This window comes from Musca domestica, unplaced genomic scaffold (genome assembly GCF_030504385.1).
Source record: "Musca domestica strain aabys unplaced genomic scaffold, Musca_domestica.polishedcontigs.V.1.1 29, whole genome shotgun sequence".
Classification (NCBI taxonomy): domain Eukaryota; kingdom Metazoa; phylum Arthropoda; class Insecta; order Diptera; family Muscidae; genus Musca; species Musca domestica.
Window position 1 is genome coordinate 10,644,190 of NW_026712296.1, and position 25,190 is coordinate 10,669,379.

The 25,190-nt window shown below is 35.2% G+C and overlaps 1 protein-coding gene across 1 annotated transcript in view; it reads right to left on the reverse strand.

Moving 5' to 3' along the window:
* LOC101892759 (elongation factor-like GTPase 1) overlaps positions 1-25,190 on the reverse strand; it is a 432,356-nt gene that overhangs the window by 256,555 nt on the left and 150,611 nt on the right. The window lies entirely within an intron of this gene.

The window sequence follows — 25,190 nt, forward strand, 5'->3', positions numbered from 1 at the left end:
GCTAGAGAGTATATGTTATTTGATATACTTGCCTCATCGAAATAATGGTTGTGGGTCTCTTTGCACTAAATCCATTTCAGGACATTTGGATTCGATCTAGGGTTGTCCGTAATTATCCGATTTGACCCAAACTTGGTACTTCGTAATATTATTGTCAAACATAGATCGAGTTCAGAGATGGGCAATATCGGTCCACTCCTTCTGGTACCTGCCCTACAAAAGTTCAAAATCATCCTAGAAAATAATTTACCCTGTAGAACAAGACAGGACCATTCGATTTTGTGCAAACTTTTCCAAATCCCAATATTTTTGTCAGTTCTAGGTCAGGTACGAGAATTTACAATATCGGCCCATCAGTTCCATCAAGTACCTCCTTATAACCCTCGTCAAATAAGGGTCCGATTGTCTTTAGATGTCGCACATCTCAATATTTTTACCAACACAAGATCTGGTGTTAAAATAGGATATATCCGTCAACTTTTCCTGGTACCTTCCCTACAACGAGTCAAAGATTTGAATAGCCATGATGATCGTATAATGCGAAATTAGCATCCGTTTCCTTTTAAACTCGGCACAACTTAATACTTCTATCAACTCAAGATCTGTTGTGAATATGGTAGATATCGGTCCATTCTTTCTGGCACCTCCCCCAAAAAGCCCCAACATTTTGAATAACTAAAACGATGATAAAATGCGAATTGAGAACCCAATTATCTTAAAACTTCATATATCCCACTATTTCTACTAAAACAATATCTGGTGTGAAAATATATTATATAGGACAACTTATCTCCCCCCACATCGGCAAAATTTTGAACAATTAAATTTCACATAACAAGTTGGAGATTCTTTTCAAACTAACGATTTTCATCAAACTTTGTGCATTTCGATATTTCTGTTAACCATAGATCTAATAGACCCACTACGAAGTGGACTACATCGGCCAACCCTTTTGGAACCTCTTCGCTACACATCTGTCTTCGGTATACATCTGTCGCGAAACCGACGGATCATTTTTTACTTGTTTTATGTATATTTCTACTGGCTAAAAAATTCTATTTTAACAGAATAATATTTATATTACTTTTAGCACAGACGTAGAAGGGTAGGGTATCACAAGGTCGACCTCACCCAAAAACAATCCTATTTATAACCTACACCACATAGTGGTAAGGGTATTATGCCTTTGTGTATTGGTTCGTAACAAAAGAGAAAGAAGCGAGATAGATCCATAGTTACTTTTGAGGATTCATAGAATTACTTTCTGAGTCGATTTATACATGTCAGTCCGTATGACCGTATGTCCATGTATTGTTATGAATAAAATGCAGGTCGCACTTATTATCCCATTGAGATGAATTTTTTTCAAACAATATTTGTTTGAGATCTAGCTAGATATAACTTTGATACACATCTTCACCGGATTTTACGGTTACTGCTCACCATATATGTAATCTCAGCCCAAATTAAATATACTTTTTACATCTAACTGAATTTCTCTACACTAAATATGCATAGTGGTGTAGGGTATTATATAGTCGGCCCCGCCCGACTTTTGACCTTTTCTTATTAGTTTTGTTTAAGTTATGTGATGTTTAAAATTAATAGCCTCATTGCGTTCTGTGAATGATTTATTATCCATAAAAAACAATCCCAGCCCCCAAATCAGTCATATGAATGGATTAAACCGCATGCAATAACCGCCTGACGTTTTCAAAATACCTGAATCGTGTTTTGTGGTGCTGCTATAAAAAACCACTCGTCTGCAAGATAAGTAATTAAAAATTATCCCAATTAAAAACCACGTTAACAACGAACTCTGATTAGAACAAGAACAGTGACACATCATTAAAAGTGTATTAACGACGGTTAAAACCCTACAAAAATCTATTTAAAACGTCACAAACACCTTTCCGAATATTGACTGTAACACAGCCAGAGCCAAAAGCTTCAACCGAAACAGTAATGGAAAGAAGAACTACGAAATGAACTCGTGAAAAACAGAAACCACAACCCAAAAATTTTCTCATTAAATTTCAGACAATTAAAAGGAGAGAAAGAATGTCTGTGGAAAGCTGAAGTGCTTCTTTCATATATGAGTGACATTCACACATGCATGCATGCACACACACACACGCACACACTTGTCACATTTCCGGTCTTATGAAAAAGAGAATAAAAACAAGCGATTTCATGCATTTTTTTTTTTTTTGTTTATGGTAATTATTTCTCAGATTTTTTAAAATGCTGTGATTTAAGAATATTTTATGCAAAGATGTACTATTTGAAATACTAAATTTCTGTTGGGAAGAAATCCGTGTCAGGATATTCAAAATATGAATAGGATTTTATCACTATTATATTCCTCCGTCCAAATCTCAAACCTAATGGGAAGTTCCGTGTCGATTCTTCTTTAATTGCAACTTTTAGAATATTTGGTTTATTTCAAGTCCACAGTATTTATTCTCCAAAAATAATAGGCTTCTATTCGGACCCCAAACCTACCCCAATGAAAAATTTCGTAAAGGCATAAAATGTTATAAACGCTTTGGTTATTCAAAATTTTGACCCTTTGTGGATTGACATCTACCATTTTCACAAAAGATCTTGTGTTGATAGCCATATGGCTCATTTGATAGGCCTAAACGTGGCTTATCGAAATAAAGAATTTACCCTAGGTCTCTTAGGACCAAATCCGTTTCAGGACATTGGGAGTTGATCTAGCGATGTCCGTCCTTCCGTCCGTCTGTCCGGCAAGTGCGCACGATGACTCTCGAAGTTAGCATTTGGTCAAAACTTAGAACATTGTAAGATTATTGTCAAACTTAAATCGAGTTTAGAGATGGGCAATATCGGTCCACTCCTTCTGGTACCTCCCCCACAAAAGGTCGAAATTTCCAAAAAAAAAAAATACTGCACAACGAAAGGATAATCCGATTTGGCTCTAACTTTGAAAATCCTAATATTTGCACCAGTGCTAGGTAAAGTACGAAAATATACAATATCGGTCCACTCCATCAAGTACCTCCCCCACAAAGGGTAAAAATTTTGAATAATTTTTGCTCTTATAAAATGTAATATGAGAGTCCGATTGTCTTCAAATTACATACATCACAATATTTTTATGGTGTGAAAATGGAATATATCGGTCCACTCCTTCTGGTACCTCGCCGACAAAGGGTCAAACTTTCGAATAACCGAAACGATTTTTAAATCCGAAATAAGCATCCGGTTCTCTTCATATTACATTCATCCCATTATTTCTACTAACACAATACCTGCTGTGAAAATGCGATAGTGATTTTTATATAATAGTGATTCTTCTGGTACCTCTTCCACAAAGGGTCAAAATTTTGAATTTTGAATATCTATTAAGCTCAAAAACGCGAAATTAACATAGGGTAAGTGTAGTCGGTCCTTTTAGGCTTTACAATATTTCAATCTTTCGACATTCTGAGTAAAATCTTTCAATTGCAGAAAAATAAAGTCGTTCAGATTCCAAATTTTGTTTAGTTTACGAAATAATAAACAACAATCGAATTTGTTTTTATTAAATTGGCAAAATTTGCAATTTTTCTAAAATAGTAGTTTTTTGCCAGTAGTCGGCACCATTTTCCAATGCTCGGCAAGTCTATTTGCCAATAGTCGGCATATATTATTTTAGTAAAAAAAATATTATTTTGTATATTTTTTTTTATTTCAAATAGTATAAAACAATGCTATATTACTAATTCACAGTTTAATTAACTAATTTCGTTTTAAATAGTGTTTTATTTACTTATCATTCTAAACCAAATATAGGTAGAAAATCAAGAATAGTATGGTTACCTTCAGTAACGTATGGATTTTCAATTAAAATAAAAATGAGATTAAATAAAAAAGTATCTTTCTTATATTTGGAATTTGTGAATTGATCTTTTTCCTTTAGATAACATACATTTTTTTAAATGCCACCGCTATCTAAAACGTCAAATAGCTGATTAAAAAAACCTACTTAATTTAGAAAAGTTGGTCAAAAAGCACCAATAAAAGCAACTGTCAACTTAAAACTATTTTTTTATTTGGGTAGTTTTTGGATTATTTTTTAATACTTTTCTCAAGTTTTGGTGAAATAGGTCAAAAATGATATTTTTCTAGTAATCGGCACCACATGCCGACTACTGGCATCGCATGCGTTGGAAGACACTCACTGACGAAAACCGTTATTCTCTCGTAATAAATGATCGGAGTTCATTGTTTTTTGCAGAAAGAGAGCAGAGAACACTGTTGACGTTTTTTTTTTTGCAATTATTTCATTATTTGGTCAATTCCTTTTTTAGTTATTTAAGTTTAATTTCAAAACTGCCGACTACTGGAACATGCCGAACTTAGGCACACTTATTCTACGATTCCAATCCGACTTGGCGAATCTCAATATATCTACTAACACAAGATCTGTTGTAAAGATGGTGGATATCGGACCATTTCTTCTGGTATCTCCCCCACAAAGGGTAAATGCTTCGAATAACCGAAAAGATTATTAAATCCAAAATAAGCATAAGGTTCTCTTTAATTTCACAAATCCCATTTTTTATACTAACACAAGATCTGCTCGGAAGATGTTTGATAGTAAAACATTACCTGAAATGTGCACAAGCTCTTTCATCCAGTGTTACCAAAAATATTCTATATAACAATCACCCTTTATACAGGGTGAGATGAAAAAGCTGCAACCAACTTCAGACTGCTGTCATTTCTAAGCCACTCGTACGACAGCTGTTAAAATTATTCCAGTGGCAGCTCAGTATATTATTTACAAGCGTACAAAAGCATTTTGGTGAGAATTTCCCAGAAAAAAAGTTATTCGTGATGGAATTCAAGAGTGATAGTGTGACTTCTTTATATTTGGTTGAAAAACCACAAGTGGCTAGAGCACTCCAGCATTTAAATGTGAATAAATCGTTTTTCTTAAATCTGGTAGCGTAGCCCGACGTCAAGGAAGTGGACGGAAGAAAACAGCAACACCAGCAGAAATGGTTCGAAAAGTAAAGAAGTGACTTGATCGAAAACCGCGTCGCAGTGTCCGACAAATTGCTCGTGAGCTGAACATATTGCAATATTCCATTCGAAAAACATTGAAATTCCAAAAAGTGCAAGAACTTACACCGCAACGGAAAGAAAATAGACTCAAAAGAGCTAAAGAGTTGCTTCGCTTGGCCGAAGGTGGTGAACTGCCGAATTTGGTTTTCTCCGTTGAAAAAACATTCGTTATCCTGCAGTTTGTAAACAAACAAAATGATCGTGTTTACTTGCTAAGGAGGTCAGCGTCGGCCATGGTGATGGTGTGGGCCGCCATAACAGCCGATGGTCGCTCTCTGCTCGTATTAATCGACCGTGGCATCAGAATAAATGCCGAATATTATCGCGAAAATATTCAGGATTTAAATATTAAAGCCTTGGTCACGCAAACATTTTGGCCGCAGACCTTGGACATTCCAACAGGACTCAGCACCATCGCTCATCTCAGTATGCGCCACACAAGAATGGTTACAAAATGAGGTTCCTCGCTTCATTTCCAGCGCACAATGGCCACCAAAATCTCCGGATACCAATCCGTTTGACTATTGTGTCTGGAGTATTTGGGAAAGCAAGTTTGGCACTAAAAAATACCAAATTGTCGATCACCTGAAGCAAGCGCTTCGCCGGGAATGGGCCAAAATACCGCAGAGCAACATTCGGGCAGCGTGTGACGGTTTCATTGGCCGTTTGAAGGCCAAAATTCGTGCAAAAGGTGACCAATTCGAACAAATCGAAACTTATTCTAAAATTTGATGCTATTTCCGACATTTTTTGCTTCTATTCAATAAAATTAAAAAAAAAATGAAAAATTATGCAGTTTTTTCATCTCACCCTGTATAGCAAGTAGATGGGACGTTGTAATATTTATAACACACTTAGGTCAGATAAAAAATTAGACAATATTGACCAACTGCTTCAGAACTTCCCCCATAAAGGGTCAATAGTTTGAATAATCATAACTCAAGGCTGGGGGTATACATCTGTCGGCAAAACCGTTTGATATTATTTTGCTTGTTTTCGTACACATAGATTGTACATATTTTGCTACAAATGTGATACCTGACCTATCATCATCATCAATGTAATGGTCAGAACGTGTATTTCGCCGGGATTAATCAGTGTTACCAAAAATATAATATCTAGAAATCACCCTTTACATATGTTAAATGGTGTAGCTTCGAACATTTCATAAGACATTTAAACACATGACGACTAAGCCTCCTACACAGAAAATCCTTGAAGTGAAGTTAAGAGTAAATATCTGTTAATTTCATGGGTTTCTAATTCATGACTGGTCCATTAGCTTTTTATACATAGGCAGTGTTTTTGCTTTCTACATCTTTTTTGCACTTCAAACCCCCCAGAAAATGAAAATATCTACCTCTTATTGTACCTTTTGTACAGCAGCTAATGATGCAGAGGGTAGTCGCAGCATTCACAAGAAGAAGAAGAAGTAAAAAAAAAAACAAAAAAAACTTTGATTAACTTTCTACACAATTCGCGCAAGAGTTTTTTTTTTGTTCATCTTTCGCCTGCCTTTGTTTCGTGTCATTATCTTAATAAAAGTAATGGTGCAATGTTGCTGTTGTTGTTCAGTTTTCATTCTGTTGTGTTTTGTTGTTGTTGTCTTTTTTTTTGCATTTTCTGTTAGCTTTTTTCATCATCACCTTATAAAGATCATGATCTTCATTAGCAGCATCAAAAAGTCATTATTGGCCAAAAGCAACAACACTTACAACAACTCCAACAATCAGAACAATACAAATTCAAAGAGGCTTTGACTACTGCCGTTGCCGGTAATGGCTTTGGTGGCCAACAACACGGCAGCAGGAAAGACGACATACGACGGACGACGGTGAATACAATGCACCTCCTCGTGCAACATTACCGAACGAACTTGAACTTTATTTTCTGTTTTTGTTTCTCCGCGCTAAGTTTTTTTCCAGGGTTTTTGTAGCAACTTGGTTTGGTTTGCCCATCATAAGCTTTTGGGTCCGGAACACATTTTTTTCGTATTTCACTCTCAGCTGTATGTGTGTGCGTTAGTGTGGCTTTCTGCTCCAGCCAATGGTGAAATTAGTTTTTGCTTTTGTTTTTCTTTCTTTTTGTTAATCAGCAGCATTGTTGTTGCTATTGCTTGGTGGTGTTGTTGTTACAAATACTTGTTGTAATTTACTTTGTTAGGCTTTGTTACCATTGCCGTTGAGTTTATTTCTGTTTTTTTTTTTTTTCACGCCAAAGAATGCCGGGGACAACCGCAACCTTAGCAGGAATACGAAAACGACAAATTATAAAAAAACAGACAAGCAAGAGAAAATATAATCAAGCTATATTTCAAGTTGCAACATTTGCATCTTATGTTCAGCGACAACAACAAGAACAACAGCAACAACAATGGTATCACAAACAGATGGCATATTATTCTCTGCTTTGCTGCTCTACTCTTTTCCTAGATTTTTACGGCGCATTATGGTGGGCTTTACCATCATTAATGATCTCAAATCACAGTGCAACATCTATGGAAAGTGCTTTTCAAGTTGTGGCACAATGGGGGACAAATGGGACAGTACAAGAAAAATTAAAATATCAAAGGGTCAAGAAACTCTATTACATCGAAATTTAAGAGCTTTACTTTGGGTCATTATGTGCAAAATATTTTTGAACATTTTAGCTAGATTCCAAATTTTTAATTTCATATTCTTGGGTCATTAAAAGCTCAACTCGAAAGAAAACAAGTAAACAAGCACCTAAGTTCGGCAGGCCCTCCACAACAACGGAAGGAACTTGAATTAAAAGAAAATATTCGGTATTTCTTCAAAATATTGGGTATATTAAATGAAAACCGAAGACGAGGACCAGAATAAGTATTTTTTGACATTGGCTGTAGTAACCATTCCGAACTTCAAATACGAAATTTAAAACAGTTCCGTTGAATAATGTCGCTAATATCAACAATATATCGATAATGTGAGGTAGCATTATATATGGACTATACGAAGACGTGGACCTGCATAGACAATTTTCTATTATAAGTTTAAGTATCCATTACGAATTTCAAACACGAAATTTAAAACAATTCCGGTGAATAATGTCGCCATATGGGGGCTATTTGAAAACATGGACCTGCATAAATAATTTTTTGTCATACATTGTCTATCTATTCCGGTCTATAATGTCGCTAAAATCATCAAAATACGAAATACTGGGAACGTTATAGGTGGGCCATACGTGTGCTATAAACGTGGACTAACAAGGCCGAACTGAACATACCTACTGGCAAAATACACAGGTGTGCAATATTTTAGCCTTCTATCTCAGCCTGTTTGAAAGATAGCGTGATTACAACAGACAGGCGGACAGACAGATAGACGGAAGCACATAGCAAAATCGACATAGAATTTTATGCTGATCAAGAATATACAGGTTGAGATAGAAAAAACTGCAACAAAGTCAAACGCCATTATTTTTAAATTTATTTTTTAACTTTTTAAAATGAAAGCAAAAATGTCGAAAATAGCATTAAATTTTAGAATAAGTTTAGATTTGTTCAAATTGGTCACCTTTTGCACGAATTTGGGCCTTCAAATGGACAATGAAACCGTTACACGCTGCCCGAATGTTGCTCTGCGTTATTTTGGCCCATTCCCGGCGAAGTGCTTGTTTGAGGTGATCGACACTTTGGTATTTTTTAGTGACAATATTGCTTTCCAAAATCCGGAGATTTTGGTTGTCATATTGCGCTGGAAATGAAGCGAGGAACCTCATTTTGTAACCATTCTTAGGTGGTGCGTGCTGAGTGCGATGGTGCTGAGTCCTGTTGGAATGTCCAAGGTCTGCGGCCAAAATGTTTGCGTGACCAAGGCTTTAATACACCCTCCAGAATATTTTCGCTATAATATTCGGCATTTATTCTTATGCCACGGTCGATTAATACCAGCGGAGAGCGACTATCGGCGCTTGAGTTTTGGTGGCCAACCGAAGGTTCAAATTTTCAGCTGACCCCTTTGGCAAGTAAACACCATCATTTTGTTTATTTACAAACTGATGGACAACGAATGTTTCCTCATCGGAGAAAACCAAAATCGCCAGTTCACCACTTTCGACCAAGCGAAGCAACTCGTTAGCTCTATTGAATCTATTTTCTTTCTCTTGCGGTGTAAGTTCTTGCACTTTTGTGAATTTCAATGGCTTTACCCCGAACTCATTTTACAATATTTGCGAATGGAATATTGCGATATGTTCAGCTCACAAGTCATTTTTCGGCCACTGCGACGAGGGTTTCGATTAAGTAGCTTCTTTACTTTTCGAACCATTTCTGCTGATGTTGCTGTTTTCTTCCGTCCACTTCCTTGACGTCGGGCTACCAGTATCACGGTAAAGAACGATGGTACGAAACCCAAAAGATCTATTCCCATTTAAATGCTGGAGTGCTCTATCGATAGCTATTCGTGATTTTCCAGCCAAATATAAAGAAATCACGCTCGAATTCCATCACCATTAACTTTTTTTCTGAAAAATTCTCACCAAAATTCTTTTGTATATTTGTAAACAATATAATGAGCTGTCACTGGAATAATTTTAACAGCTATCGAACGAGTGGCTTATAAATGACAGCAGACTGAAGTTGGTTGCAGTTTTTTTCATCTCACCCTGTATATAAAAGAGTCGTGAAATAGTTGAGTAACTGACCGAGAATCAACACCAAGAAGAAACGGCTGTGGCTAGAAATTTTGCACTAGGGCCACGCTTGGTTCGTAGGCGTGTGATACAAAGGCTGGGTTTTTGGAAATTCGTACTAAAAAAGGGTACGAAAAGTACTAAAATGTACTTAAAATTCAATGAGCTAGAATTCTGAAATTTGGAATGAGAGTCGCTCGTAACAAATGGGTTTTGGAAATTCGAACTTTAGGGATACGAAGAGCTCTAAAATGGTATTTAACTTCTAAAATGATACCATTTGGTATTATAGGATAGAGCTAAAAGTTGGAAAGTAAGTTTGAAGGTCGTTTTGCCAAGGTGTACCGCAAGTGCACGAAAAGTTGTAAATAGTACAATTTGGTACAATTTGATATTGGGTGAACATATAGTGTTTGAAATTTAAATATTTGGTATTAGGGTCGCTTAGTTCTTGTGTAGCCTAGATATATGGTGGAGGCGGTTTGGAAAATGTGTACTATAATTGTACGAAAGCAATTGTTAATATATTTTGTATTGGGTTAAGGGATAGAGATAAATTTCTGAAATTTGATGTTTAGATTATGTATGATATCTGTGTTTGAGATTTGGCGATGGTTTGGAATGCGTCCTATATTTGTACGAAAAGTACTAAATTTGGTATTTCATGAAGGGATAGGGCTGCAATCCTCAAATTTGATATTGAGGTCTCTGTTGGTATCTGGAATTGTGATATGGAGGTGGTTTAGGTATGGTGTACTATAGCTGTACGAAAAGTATTAAATTTGGTATTGGATGAATGACTAGAGCTAAAATCCTGATATTTGATATCACTGCCGGTGTCTGTGGTAAATGAGTTGGAGGTGGTTTTGGAATTGTGTAATATAAGACTTTCACGATTTTCTCAGGTTTCTGGTTGGGAGAAATATTTTGATATAGCAATGGTTTTGCTAGTTATGGCAGATAAAAGTATTGAAAACTGTGACCCTTTGTGGGTGAGCTACCAGAACGGGTTTACAGCTATATATCATCTTCACAACAGATCTTGCGTATGCAAAAACGTTTGAAATTTGAATAGAGTTGGATGCTTATTTCGCTTTCTTTGAGCGTTTTGTTTTTCAAAATCTAGAAGAGATGGTCCGATCTATACCATCTTCATAACAAATCTCAATCTTCATAACAAATGGAGAAAAGGATGCTTATTTCGGATCTTATGATCGTTTTTGTTATTTAAAACCTTCAAGAGGAAGAAATAATGGTCAGATCTCTACCATCTTTATAAAAGATCTAGAGTCAATAGAAATGTTGAAATGTGTCATATCTGAATGGAATCGGATGTTAATTTCGCGTTATATGAGCTTAATGGATGTTCAAAATTTTGTCCCTTTGTGGGAAGGTACCGATATATTCCAACTTCCCACCCGACCTTGGTTTAATAAAAATATTGTGATGTATGTAATTTGAAGGCAATCGGACTTTTATATTTTATAAGAGTTATAATTATTCAAAATTTTGACTCTTTGTGTGGGAGGTTCTTGATGGAGTGGACTGATATTATCTATTTTCGCACCTGACCTAGCACTGATGCAAATCGGATTATCCTTTCTTTTTCTGTGCAGTAAAATTTTTTTTGGAAAATATTGATCTTTTGAGGGGGAACTCGAACTCGATCTAAGTTAGATAATAAGTTTTTACCAAGTTTGGACCAAATTGGATACTCCCTTCGAGAGTAATCGTGCACACCAGCCAGACGGACGGACATCGCTAGATCGACTCCAAATGTCCGGATTTGGTCCAATGAGACCTAGGGTCGTTATTTCTATGAGGCACGTTTTGACCGTATTAAATGCTAGCCATACGGGCCGAGGGTATAAAAGGCCTAATACGAACTGTTGAAACAAATCTAAGTTTTAGTAATTTATACTATCAATTGACCACTTTCATGTGTCGATCTTCTAAGTTTTCTTAACGAAACTATGTAATTATTTTAGAAATATAATTCATTTTAAAGCACTAAAGTTTGTCAAATGCTAAAGCGTATTCTTCCTTGATTCCTTCCAAATTTTTACAACCACTTATCAACAAAATTCAAAGGGGCTTCTATTGTCCTTCAACTTTTATTCCCCGAAATTCCGGGCCATTATTATGTTAATGAAATCCAATTAAAAATGGTAAATATGTAAAATTATTTCGGCCACAGTTCAGTTTGTGTCATGCCTCACATTTTCGCTGAGCCATCATCTTTCGGCTGTGGCTTCAACGAATATTTTACTTTCATCTTAAAAATAGGTACGAACACAAGTAGTTAGCAGTAGTCGGAATTGCATCTCCCTCAGCTATCCTTGCTGCCCAGAAGGCCAGAGACCCAGCATTAATTCCATTGTAATGGCTGTGATGTTTGTGTTTTGTTGTTGTTGTTGCTTTTTTTCGTTTACTTCGCCAAATTCATTGCCAATGTTTTGTTGGTGTATTTGTTTTTCGTGATTTGCTTGTTGCCTTCTCTGCTGATGCTGAACTGCGGCTACAACATTAGTTGGTATTTTTGGTCGTTGTTTCACAGCGTCTCAGGTATTTTTATTTTTGCGATATCCAGTTGGACTTGTTGTTGGTTGTTGTTCCTATTTCAGGCAATTTAACTCACTTAGCAGTAGTTTTCTTACATCTTGATCTCGGTTGGAAAGGGGTGGGAGATAGAGTGGGAGAGGTAGGGATGTGGAATAGTTGGAATGGTGGCGCTTGTAGTGGTGGTAATTTTTCCATGTTGTCGTTATTGCAGTTGTTGCAGCAATCACTATTTACAACAAATGCTAAATTGTTACTAATGTTGGTTGCACATCCTCCGCAATGCCACCGCAATTTATGCACGAACAGCAGGGACCTGGCATCACCATAAAGATGATAGAATTCCCGTATTATTCTAAGATTCGAAAATTAATCAGTCATTATTTTAAATGAAACAATGTTAGAACACTGGATGTTATCTCATTTTTATTTTATTGGAGTTATACCAACACAGATATAGAAACAATTTTAATACCCTCAACCATAAATAGGGTCTACAATGATTATTTGTCATTCCGAAATAATCATTGTAGACCCTAAAACTGTACCATAATTCTTGATCAGCGTAAAATTCTAATACGATTATGCCTTGTTCGTCCATCCGTCTCACATAGAAGTGAAATCACAAAAACGCAGATTAATTAAACAAGTAAAAAAGTATCGGTCGGTTTTGCCGACTGATGTATACCCTCAGCCAATGTTCGACTATTCAAAAATATTTTGACTTCTTAATTTTGAGCCAGAAGGAGTGGACCAATATATCCCATCTTCACAACGGATCTATTGTTAGTGGAAATAATGTAATGTGTGAAATATAAAGAGAACCTAATGCTTATTTCGGATTTTATAAACGTTTTGATTATTCAAAACTTTGACCCTTTGTGGGGGAGGTAGCAGGAGGAATTGTCCGATCTCTACCTTTTTTAACAGATCCTGTGTTGTTACAAAAATATTCAGATGTGCCATGTCTAAATGGGATCCGATGTTAAATTTCCGTTTTATGAACTCAATGGATATTCAAAATTTCGACCTTTTGTGAGGGAGGTAACAGCAGGAGTCGACCGATATATTCCATCTTAACACTAGATCTTGGGTTTATGAAAATATTGGGATGTGTGAAATTTTAAGACAATCGGATTCTAACATAACATTTTATAAGATTTATAATTATTCAAAATGTTGACCATTTGTGGGGGAGGTGCTTGATGGAGTGGACCGATATTTTCCATTTTTACACCTGACATAGCACTGATGCAAATATTGGGATTTGCTGACTTGTTTCACAAGTTATGACAAAAAAATGAATTAAAAATTGTGACCCTTTGTGAGTGAGGTACCCGAAGGAGTTCAAAGATTTATATCATCTCCACAACATATCTTGTATTAGAAAAAATGTTTGTATGTTTAAAATTTGAAGAGAGTTGGACGCTTATTTCGCTTTCTTTGAGCGTTTGTTCTTCAACATCTCGAACCCTATATGAGGAAGGTAGCAAAGGAAATAGTCCGAGCTCTAACATCTTTATAACAGATCTTGTATTGAGATGTACCAAGTCTGAAATGGAATCGGATGTTAAGATCGGACCATTCCTTTTGGTACCTCCCCCACAAAAGTTAAAGTTTTGAATAACCAAAACGATTATAAAATACGAATAAAGCATTCGGTTCTCGTCACATTGCAGACATCCCATTACTTTTACTAACAGAAGATATGCTGTGAATATGGGATATATCGATCCACTTCTTCTGGTACATCCCCCATAATGGGTCAAAATTTTGAATATCCGTGAAGGAAGGAAGCATAAAACGTGAAATTAACATCCGATTCCAATCAGCCTTGGCACATCTCAATGTTTCCATCAACACAAGTACTGTTATAAAGATGGTAGAGATCGGATCATTTCTTCTCGTACGTCCCCCACACAGGGTTACAGATTTTGAAAAAAAAATCAAAACCCTCAAAGAAAGAGAACGCATCCAACTCTCTTCAAATTTCACACATACAACCGTTTTGCTAACAAGCGATCTGTCATAACTATCGAAATAAGTCTGCGATTTTTCTAAAAATGATCACATAGGGTAAGTGTACCAGTAGTCGGCACTTTTACGATTTTCGCGTTTTTAATCGCTCACCATTCTGAGTGGAACTTTTCAATTATTACAAAGTTAATTTATTCAGATTCGAAATTTTGTATAGTTTTTGCAAAATTAAATAAAGTTTTAATATATTTTTAATAAATTTCATAAAATTTGTAGTTTTATTAAAACAATGCTTTTTTGCCAGTGGTCGGCACCACTTGCCAATTGTCGGTATGGCATGTTCCAACAGTCGGCATACCATTTTTTTTTTCTGTAAGAATAATTAATAATAATAATAATAATAATAAATGAATTCATTAAAATATAATATTTTTGTTTAGTTAAACTGATTCGACGTCTTTATTGTACTTTTCTTAAGAATATGGATTGTTGAGGACCTTCACAGACAAGAATTTAATTTTTATTAGAATAAATCATCTTCTCTTAGCGAAATTGTACACAAAGATAGCCGACAATATATTTGAAGTAAGCAAAATACATTTAGTTATAATAGTTTCATTTATTTGGGCTTAAAAATAAAAAGTGCCGACTACTGGGACATGCCGAACTTAAGCACACTTACCCTATCTCATTTAAAGTAAAGGACGTAACCAAAGGTCCGGTACGAAATTGACAATATTTTTCCATTCCATAGAGGGTCAACAGTTTGAATAATTATAACAGAAGTCAAAATATATTTAAATAAGCGAACATTGGTTGAGGATATACATCTGTCGACAATACCGACTGAAAATTTTTAACTTGCTCTGTCAGTGCTTGAAAGAAAATGGAGAAAATTGACAAAATCGGTCCCTTCCAACAAACAAACGCCCCACCCTCACAGAGTTTTGGAATAAATATAACTCTTCGATTGTCTTAAAATTCCACACTTGCCAATATTTGTTATAACACAAGATTAAATCGGTCCACTATTTCAGGCACCTCCCCCACAATATGTCAAAATTTTTGGATAACCATGAAGCTCATAAAACTCGAAATGAACATCAGATTCTATTCAAACTCGGCACATTTTAATATTTCCATCAATACAATGTCCGTTGTGAAAATTGTATATATCGGCCCACACCTTCTGGTACCTCCCCCGTTTCAAAAACCAAAACTTCATAGAATGCGAATTGAGCATCCAATTCTCTTAAAATTTTACACTTCTTAATATTTTCACAAAAGTAATATCTGGTGTAAAGATGGAATATATAGGACCACTCCTTCTGTCACCACCCCTACAAAGGGTCAAAACTGTCAATAATTATGACTCTTATAAAACATGAAATAAGAACCCGATTTCCTGCGAATTTCACGTCTTCCAACTGTTTTATTAACTCAAGATCTGGTGTGGAGATGAAATATATCGGTCTACTCCTTCTGGTAACTTTCTCGCAAATTTGGAATAACTATATCTCTCATAACATGCGAATATTTCTCTCAACCAGATATGTGATGTGAATATGGAATTCATTTTCATTTTTTTTTTTTTTTTTTTTTAAATTTTGAACATTCCAGTATTTTTTATCATTATTAGATGAAGTGGATATCTGGTACCTGGATGTACTTTTCAGCATTTTCAAAAACTTACAACATATCTCACATACAAGGTGAGATAAAAAAAAAACTGCAGCCAATATCAGTCTGCTGTCATTTCTAAGCTACTCGTCCGACAGCTGTTAAAATTATTCCAGTGATAGCTCATTATATCGTTTACAAGCGTACAAAAGCATTTTGTTGACAATTTTCCAGAAAAAAAATTATTCGTGATGGAATTCAAGCGTGATAGTGTGATTTCTTTATATTTGGCTGGAAAACCACATGTGGCTATCGTTAGAGCACTCCAGCATGTGAATAAATCTTTTGTATCTCGTACCATCGCTCGTTGCCGTGATACTGTTAGCGTAGCCCGACGTCAAGGAAGTGAACGGAGGAAAACAGCAACATCAGCAGAAATGGTTCGAAAAATAAAGAAGCGACTTGATCGAAACGCGCGTCGCAGTGGCCGAAAAATGGCTCGTGAGCTATACATATCGCAATATTCACGAAGCCAGTTTAGCATATTTCCTTCTCAAGAAAAAAAATTCTATCAAACCAAAATTGAAACACCCTTTGATACAGCATCGAATAGTGGTACATATGTATGTTGGCATGTGGTAAATATTTATTGTAATTGCTAATCGTATTAATAGACCGCCTTTTATTTGTGGTAATGGTCTTGGCACCGCTGGTCACTTGTACAGCAACAGCGGTAGCATCATTTAAATCGAATTCCACTCTGTTTTGGTCTTCTTTGTTTCTGTTGTTTTGGGCTGGACATTTTTACATAAACCAGAAATCAGATATTAAGTGAAGACGAAAAACCAAAGCACGACAACCTATAATCTCTTTGAGTAAAAAATTAAGCCAATGAAATTCAAATACGATTTACCATTCGAAAGATTTTTCATATCAAATAATCTTCGTACAAATCAAAGGATTATCACAGTTTTCAGATTTTCAGGAATATATGGGAGGTCATTAATCATAGTCGGATTATTATTAACGCAGCTAAATGGGATCAATATCAGTTGATAATGAAAAAGGTCACATAATTGCCTTACCTTGTAATGAGTTATTCGCTTCATATGGCTCCCAAATTTTTTCTGGGTCTACCAAACAAACACAGCACAAATACAAACGGCTAACATAGACTAACGGCATTATTAGAGAATGAAAGGTTGAAAAATTAATTTTGAAAATGCCTCTTTCTGGTGCCAAACAATCAGCCATTGCATGTTCAACTTTTTTTCTTATTTGCTTTGATTTTGGTTCGAAACATTGTATTCGTAACAGAACCACTTCCACGGCTAACAACTATTATTATCATCATCATCAACGACGTCCTATGCTAATGGATTAATGCCACTTGTAAAGCAACAGAGCATCCCAGGGGTTTGGTAAGCAGCACGACGTATGTATTGCGCTCATGTGGCAGAATTCTATTCTTCTTCTGGGGCTTAAAATAATACTAATAATAAATGAAATAAATGGAAAAAATTAACAGCAACAATATATAAGAAACACCAGGCCGACACTGCACGAGAAAGAAGATCAGCAACGAACAGTTACAGGTGGCAGCCAGTCAGTGTTAATGGTATGAGCCTGAGAGTACATTTGCATCGATAAAACTCAATTGCCAACTGGGAATTCGTATAAGCGAGCACAAATTAGAGGAACGGAAAAATGTTGGCTCAGAACAAATATTAAGCACTGAAAGAAGGCCGGCAAGGACGGAAGCATAGAGTATACAGGGTGAGATAAAAAAAAAACTGCAACAAAGTCAAACGAGATAAATTTTACATTTTTTTAAAATTTTATTGAATGAAAGCAAAACATGTCGGAAATAGCATCAAATTTAAGAATAAGTTTAGATTTGTTCGAATTGGTCCACTTTTGGCACGAATTATGGCCTTAAAACGGCCAATGAAACCGTTACACCCTGCCCGAATGTTGCTTTGCGGTATTTTGGTCCATTCCCGGCGAAGCGCAAGCTTGAGGTGATCGACACGTTGGTATTTTTTAAATGGAAACCTTGCTTTCCAAAATACTCCAGACACAATAGTCCAAGAAATTTGTTTCCGGAGATTTTGGTGACCATTATACGCTGGTTATGAAAGGAGAAACTTCATTTTGTAATTGTATTCTTGGGTGGCGCGTGCTGAGTCCTGTTGGAATGTCCAAGTTGAGTTCTGGTGACCAACCGAAGGTGCACATTTTCAGCTGACCCCTTTGGCAAGTAAACACGATCATTTTGTTTGTTTACAAACAGCTGGGCAACGAATGTTTTCTCATCGGAGAAAACCAAATTCGGCAGTTCACCACTTTCGACCAAGCGAAGCAACTCTTTAGCTCTTTTGAGTATATTTTCTTTCTGTTGCGGTGTAAGTTCTTGCACTTTTTGAAATTTCAATGGCTTTAAGCCCAGCTCATTTTTCAATATTTGCCGAAAGGAGTATTGCGATATGTTCAGCGCACGAGCCATTTTTCGGCCAATGCGACGCGGCTTTCGTGCAAGTTACCTCTTTAGTTTTGGAAACATTTCTGCTGATGTTGCTGTTTTCTTCCGTCCACATCCTTGACGTCGTGCTACGCTATCAGTATCACAGTAAGGACCAATAGTACGAGGCACAAAAGATTTAGTCACATTTAAATGCTGGAGTGCTCTAACGATAGCCACATGTGGTTTTCCAGCCAAATATAAAGAAATCACACTAACACGCTTGAATTCCATCACGAATAACTTTTTTTCTGAAAAATTCTCACCAAATTGCTTTTGTACGCTTTTAAACAATATAATGAGCTGTCACTGGAATAAATTTAACAGCTGTCGGACGAGTGGCTTAGAAATGACATAAGTCTGAAGTTGGTTGCAGTTTTTTCATCTCACCCTGTATGTGTGTTTGTATGTGTAGTAATAGCACGGAATTGATGGTCGGATAGATGTGGTATTAAACACACAAAACAACATCAAGTTCATGTGTAATTCAACTCGATTTGAAAATGTTAGACATTTTTGCACGGCAGTGGAACTAAACAAAGAAACTTTTGACATCACAATGAAGATAAGAAGAAGAATGCAAATATAATTTTAAAACTAAATTTCAGAACAAAAAAAGTCTTCTATCGATTAAAATTATGGACGATATATCTTTTGAGGGAATTTCATTCACATATAAACGTATAGAATCTTTGGCGTTTTTGGGCCATTATTTTCATAAAGATATGTGATAGTTATTTTTGCCACTGAAAGTCAACAAATAAAATGAAATAAATATTTATTTCATTTTTGGAATTCATTTTTTTCAAAGTTGAACACAAAAACTCTGTGACTCCGTTACTCATTATTTGGTAATGCGGAAAATTAGTAAAATTACGCTGTGGAACAGAAAAAGTAAATTGCATCGGAAAAATCCAACATGTAAGTTTACATCGCGAGTTAAGTAAAATCGGGCGGGAGTGTTATGCCCATATCTACCATTCTGTAAATATTCAAGTAAACATTTCTTTAGATATAGTATTTGTAGATATAGTATCTTCGACAATATTACTGCCATAAAATTCGGGGAATATTTTTGTAAACGAATTAACTCTCAGTCGAGTTATTAAAGAGGACTCCTAGGTTATTTCTTTAAAAAAATGCATAAAAATTTCATTAAGATGTGAGGGTATGGCATCAAACCGTATTACATCCAAAATATAACGAAAGCCAGTGAAACAGAAACAGATAAAAAGCATAGCTTGCGAAACGAGTCAGCGATTCTTTACAATTGGCTATATCTAAATATTTCTCTCAACCTGAAACATGAAATTAATATGGAATTTAAGATTTTCCGAAAAATTGGAAATGCTCGGTTTTTTTGTAATTTAGATATTAGATGAAGAATGGCGAGTAAAAAAACCGGGCCGAACTTTCAATACCCTCCATCATTTGGAACAAATTTGAAAATGTTCAAAAAAATTAAATCCGTTAATTAAATTCTGTTAAAATCTTAAAAATACCGAATACAGCTGTGTTATTGGGGTCTATACGAAGACGTGGACCTGCATAGTAAATTTTTGTCAAACGCCAGTAAAATATTCAAATACGAAGTACGAAAAAAATCCGGTGAACAATGTAAAAAATCATCAAAATATCGGATATAGGGAGCTGCCGATATATGGGGGCTATACGAAGAATTTTTGTGTCACAAGTAGTAGTACCTATTAGGAACTTCAAATACGAAATTTCAAATAATTTCGGTGAATATTGTACCTAAAATCATCAAAATACCGAATATAGGGAGGTGTTGATATATGTGATCACTTTTTTAGATAGGAAAAATAGCACAATTTAAAATGGCCATAACTCCTTAAATATTGACATTTCGGGGGTTTTAGCTATTATTTGTGATCACTTTTCAAAAGAGGAAAAATAGCATACTTTAAAATGGCCATAACTCCTTAAATATTGACATTTCGGGGTTTTTAGCTATTATTTGTGATCACCTTTTTAGATAGGAAAAATAGCATACTTTAAAATGGCCATAACTCCTTAAATATGGACATGTCGGGGTTTTTATCTATTATTTGTGATCACGTTTTTAGATAGGAAAAATAGCACAATTTAAAATGGCCATAACTCCTTAAATATTGACATTTCGGGGTTTTTAGCTATTATTTGTGATCACCTTATTAGATGGGAAAAATAGCATACTTTAAAATGGCCATAACTCCTTAAATATTGACATTTCGGGGTTTTTAGCTATTATTTGTGATCACCTTTTTAGATAGGAAAAAAATAGCATACTTTAAAATGGCCATAACTCCTTAAATATGGACATGTCGGGGTTTTTATCTATTATTTGTGATCACGTTTTTAGATAGGAAAAATAGCACAATTTAAAATGGCCATAACTCCTTAAATATTGACATTTCGGGGTTTTTAGCTATTATTTGTGATCACCTTATTAGATGGGAAAAATAGCATACTTTAAAATGGCCATAACTCCTTAAATATTGACATTTCGGGGTTTTTAGCTATTATTTGTGATCACCTTTTTAGATAGGAAAAAAATAGCATACTTTAAAATGGCCATAACTCCTTAAATATGGACATGTCGGGGTTTTTATCTATTATTTGTGATCACGTTTTTAGATAGGAAAAATAGCACAATTTAAAATGGCCATAACTCCTTAAATATTGACATTTCGGGGTTTTTAGCTATTATTTGTGATCACTTTTTAAAAGAGGAAAAATAGCATACTTTGAAATGGCCATCACCTTTTTAGATAGGAAAAAATGGCCATAACTCCTTAAATATTGACATTTCGGGGTTTTTAGCTATTATTTTTAAAAGAGGAAAAATAGCATACGCCTGGGTCTGCGTAGACAATTTTCTGGCATAGACTGTAGTTCCTATTACGAACTCTAAATACGAAATTTGAAACAACTCCGGTGAATAATGTCCCTGAAATCGTCAAAATATCGAATATCGTGAGGTACTGTTATATGGGGGATATACGATCTCGTGGACGCATATAGAAAATTCTCTTCCATGGGGGTAAAGAACTCCATGTATAGAAATTCAGACAATTCCATTGTAAAATCTGGCTAAAATCATCAAAATATCGAATTTCTTGGAATACCGTTATATGGGGACTATACGATATCTGATCTGTTCAAAATTGTAGCTTCCTATCTTAATTCGTTTTAACTCTAGCCTGATTACAACAGAGGGACATATAGGGCTAAATCGTCTTAGAATTTTACGCTGATCAAGAATATATATACTTTGTTGTGTCTAAAATTCCTCCATCGCTCCATTTTTAATATCCTCGACCATAAGGTAAATAGCAAAATAAAAGAATCGGGAGTTATTTAAAATTCTATAGGAATAACTGTTAGTCAAAAGTTTAACCAGAAGGAGTTTAAAGAAATATCTATAAAACTTATTATGGTCAACAGAAAAAATGAGATACACGAAGTTTGATGAAAATCGCTTATTTGCTTCGAATGCTATGTCAGATCAGATTTCAAGTTAATAGAAATCTTTTGATAAGCCAAGTTTTAAAAAATCGTTGAAATGTTTCGCATATTATTAGAGATATAATTATTCAAAATTCTAAAACGTTGTTGGAAGGTACCAAAATGAGCATCGTACTAAATTTTCAGATTTTCAAAGTATTAAATTATTATTTTAGTGTTTCCTTTTTTGGAAATGGGAAAATGTTTACCATTTACACCAAAAAGTCTGACAAATCTTTTATTTTGATTTTAATCGAGTAGAATATTAGTAGAACCATTGCAAAATGGGTGCACATTCAATTATTCTTTCCAAAACTATTTCAACGTCTCCATATGTAAATCCTAGACACCAACCACAATATCAAATTTCAGGATTCCAGCTCCATCCCTTCATGCACTACCAAATTTAGTAACATTTAATAAGTATACCCAAAACCATCTACATCTCTGCATCCTAGACACCAACAGTGATCCGAAATTAGCACTATTTAGTAATAATTTCAACAGAGACCTCAATATGACATTTCGGAATTCCAGCTCTATACATTCACAAAATACCCAATTTAGTACCACTTAGTACTTTTCGAACGAATTGCAGGACTTCAGACATATTCCTTCACCCAATACCCAATTTAGTACAATTTAGCATTTTCCAAAAATTGTAGTATACACTTCCAAAACCAGCTCCAATCTCAATCCCAGATATCATCAGAGATCCAATATCAAATTTCGGGAATTCAGCTCTAGTACTTTACCCAATACCAAATTTAGTACTATTTAATACTTTTCGTACAAACCAAACTTATTATCTTAGACCTACCCAGCAGCAGAGACCCCAATACCAATATTTTAAAGTTTCCATCTCTCTCCGTTGACAAAACGGAATTTTTGAAATTTTGGGTGAGGGTTACTCTTGGTCCGAATGGGTCAGATAAGGCCGGGTTTTTGAAAATTAGTACTAGAACGGTACGAAAAGTAGTAAATAAAAGGTACTAAATATGGTACCCTTGGTATTTGAGCAAGCAGTAGAGCTAAAATTCCAAAATGAGGGTCACTGATGGAGTGTATGATAGATATACCAAAGAGTTTTTGGATGTTCGCACTATGTACGAAGTTTACGAAAAGCACTAAAATGAACAACATTTGGTACCATTTCGTATCATGTGAACGGTTAGCGCTAAAAACTTTAAATTTGGAAAGGGAATCAAGGTTGAGGAGTAAAGTCGATATAAGGAGGTAGTTTTGGAAGTGTGTACTCATGTATACGAAAAGTACTAAACGGTACATTATTTAGTACAATTTGAATATGAAGGAGCGAATGGAGCTGGAATCCTGATATTTGAAAATTTGGAAAAACATTTCAATGGGATTCTAAGAAATTAAATAGTATTAGAAATTTTTAGCGTTGATAGATTGTGGGAAGTTTGAAAGTTCGTACTTATCTGCATGTATAAAAGTGAAAAAAAAATGAAACGACGGAAATTTTGCAGTAGGCGTGTACAAAATATTGTGCACAAACTTTAGGTGCGGTTTAGGCGCAGGGAAAATCTAACCATTAAAAATAAGTATTTAAAAATTGTTAGTGTCCCAGTGGTCATAAATATCACATGTGTACAACTCAGTGATCTTGTGCGCTGTCGCATACGATAATGTGTAGGATAATAAAGGTCATAACCCACACACACAGATATCGATGCGCCAGTAGGTAGCCAAGATCACATGAATGAAGGGACACGCAACCATGTAATGTTTCCTTTTAAATCAAATAATAGATAAGAATAATTGTGTGGCTGCGAGTGAGTTAAGTTAGATTAGTTTTTGTAGCACTAAAGAAAAATATTTTTGAAATAAAATCAGAATTGAAATAACACCCTAACGAAGAGGTCGTGTTTCTTTTCTCGCCTTCTTACAAGGCGTTTGATTAGGCTTGATTTTTGGAAATTCTTAATAAAAGGGTACAAAAAGTATTGAAAAGTACTACAAATAGAATACATTTTTTTGAACAAACGGAATCAGCTACAATTCAAACGAAATGAGTTAGAATTCGGAATTTGGCATAAGTTACTGACGAGGTGCAGATGTACCAAAGGGTTTACGGAAATTCAAACTTTAAGGTTATGAAAAGCTGGAGATGGAAATGTGTACTATAATTGCGCGAAAAGTTCTGAATTGTGCTATATTTGATATTAGGTGAATGGATAGTGATACAATTCTGAAATTTGATTTTTGGTGGTGGTTTGGAAATGAGTCCTATATTTGTCCGAAAAGTACTAAATTGAAATGAATTTGGTATTGGGTGAAAAGGATAGAGTTGAAACCGTGAAGTTGTATATTGCTATAACTGTTGGTACTAAATATTACAACACTTGGTATTGAGTGAGGAAAGGATTTCGTATGGCGCGACGGCGATACGTCTTGTTAGTGTTGTCTATCCAACTCTGACCATTAAAAATTATTAATCTCTCCCGATCGTAATTGTAGGTCTAACTTCATTGTCAAAAGGACCAATGACCTCTCTGGACTACAAACGCTCGAAGTTTTCCGAACTGCAGATGCGACAAATTCGAATGTTGACGTAGCCACTGAAGTGGAAATGGACTTCATCAGTCTTGATGATTTTATCAAGGACCCAATCAACAAAGTAAAGACTTGGATTTTAATCCAATTATCTTTGCTAATTTGCTCCTTGATATGCATGAGAATGATTCCGTCGAAAACAAGTAAGTAAATGCTCTAGAAGTGCGGGGCCGACCACTATAATATTTTAGAAGCCCCTTCGGTTCAAATCCATTTTAGTTGATTTTTTAAATAATTCCATACAGTCCTGCACAAATGTTACCTTTGGTTTTTGACCGGATATTTTTACTATATATACCCCTCTATGCCGTGCTAATATGCATGCGATAACAATTTTGACAAAAAATATTCACTTTTTTATTGGCATATTTTCACGCGTTTTCTTTGATTTCATCCTTGTCTGGTTAGAGGCCATTGTAAATTGGTGAAAATTGTCAAAATCCGTCCAGCCGTTCTTTAGTTATAAGCGGTCTAACTAACATCCCCTTTATTGATATAGGAGTTTTTATATATTTTGCTATATATGCGATATCTCGGATATGAGCATCAATGTAACGGTCAGAATTGAGATTTTGCATGCGTTTGTGATTTCGCCGGGATTAAAAATATTCGCAGTTTATTGGAAATTTTCGTTTTTTTTTACATTAAAGTTAAATATTATGCGATCATCTCCTAAAACAATAGGCTTCTATTC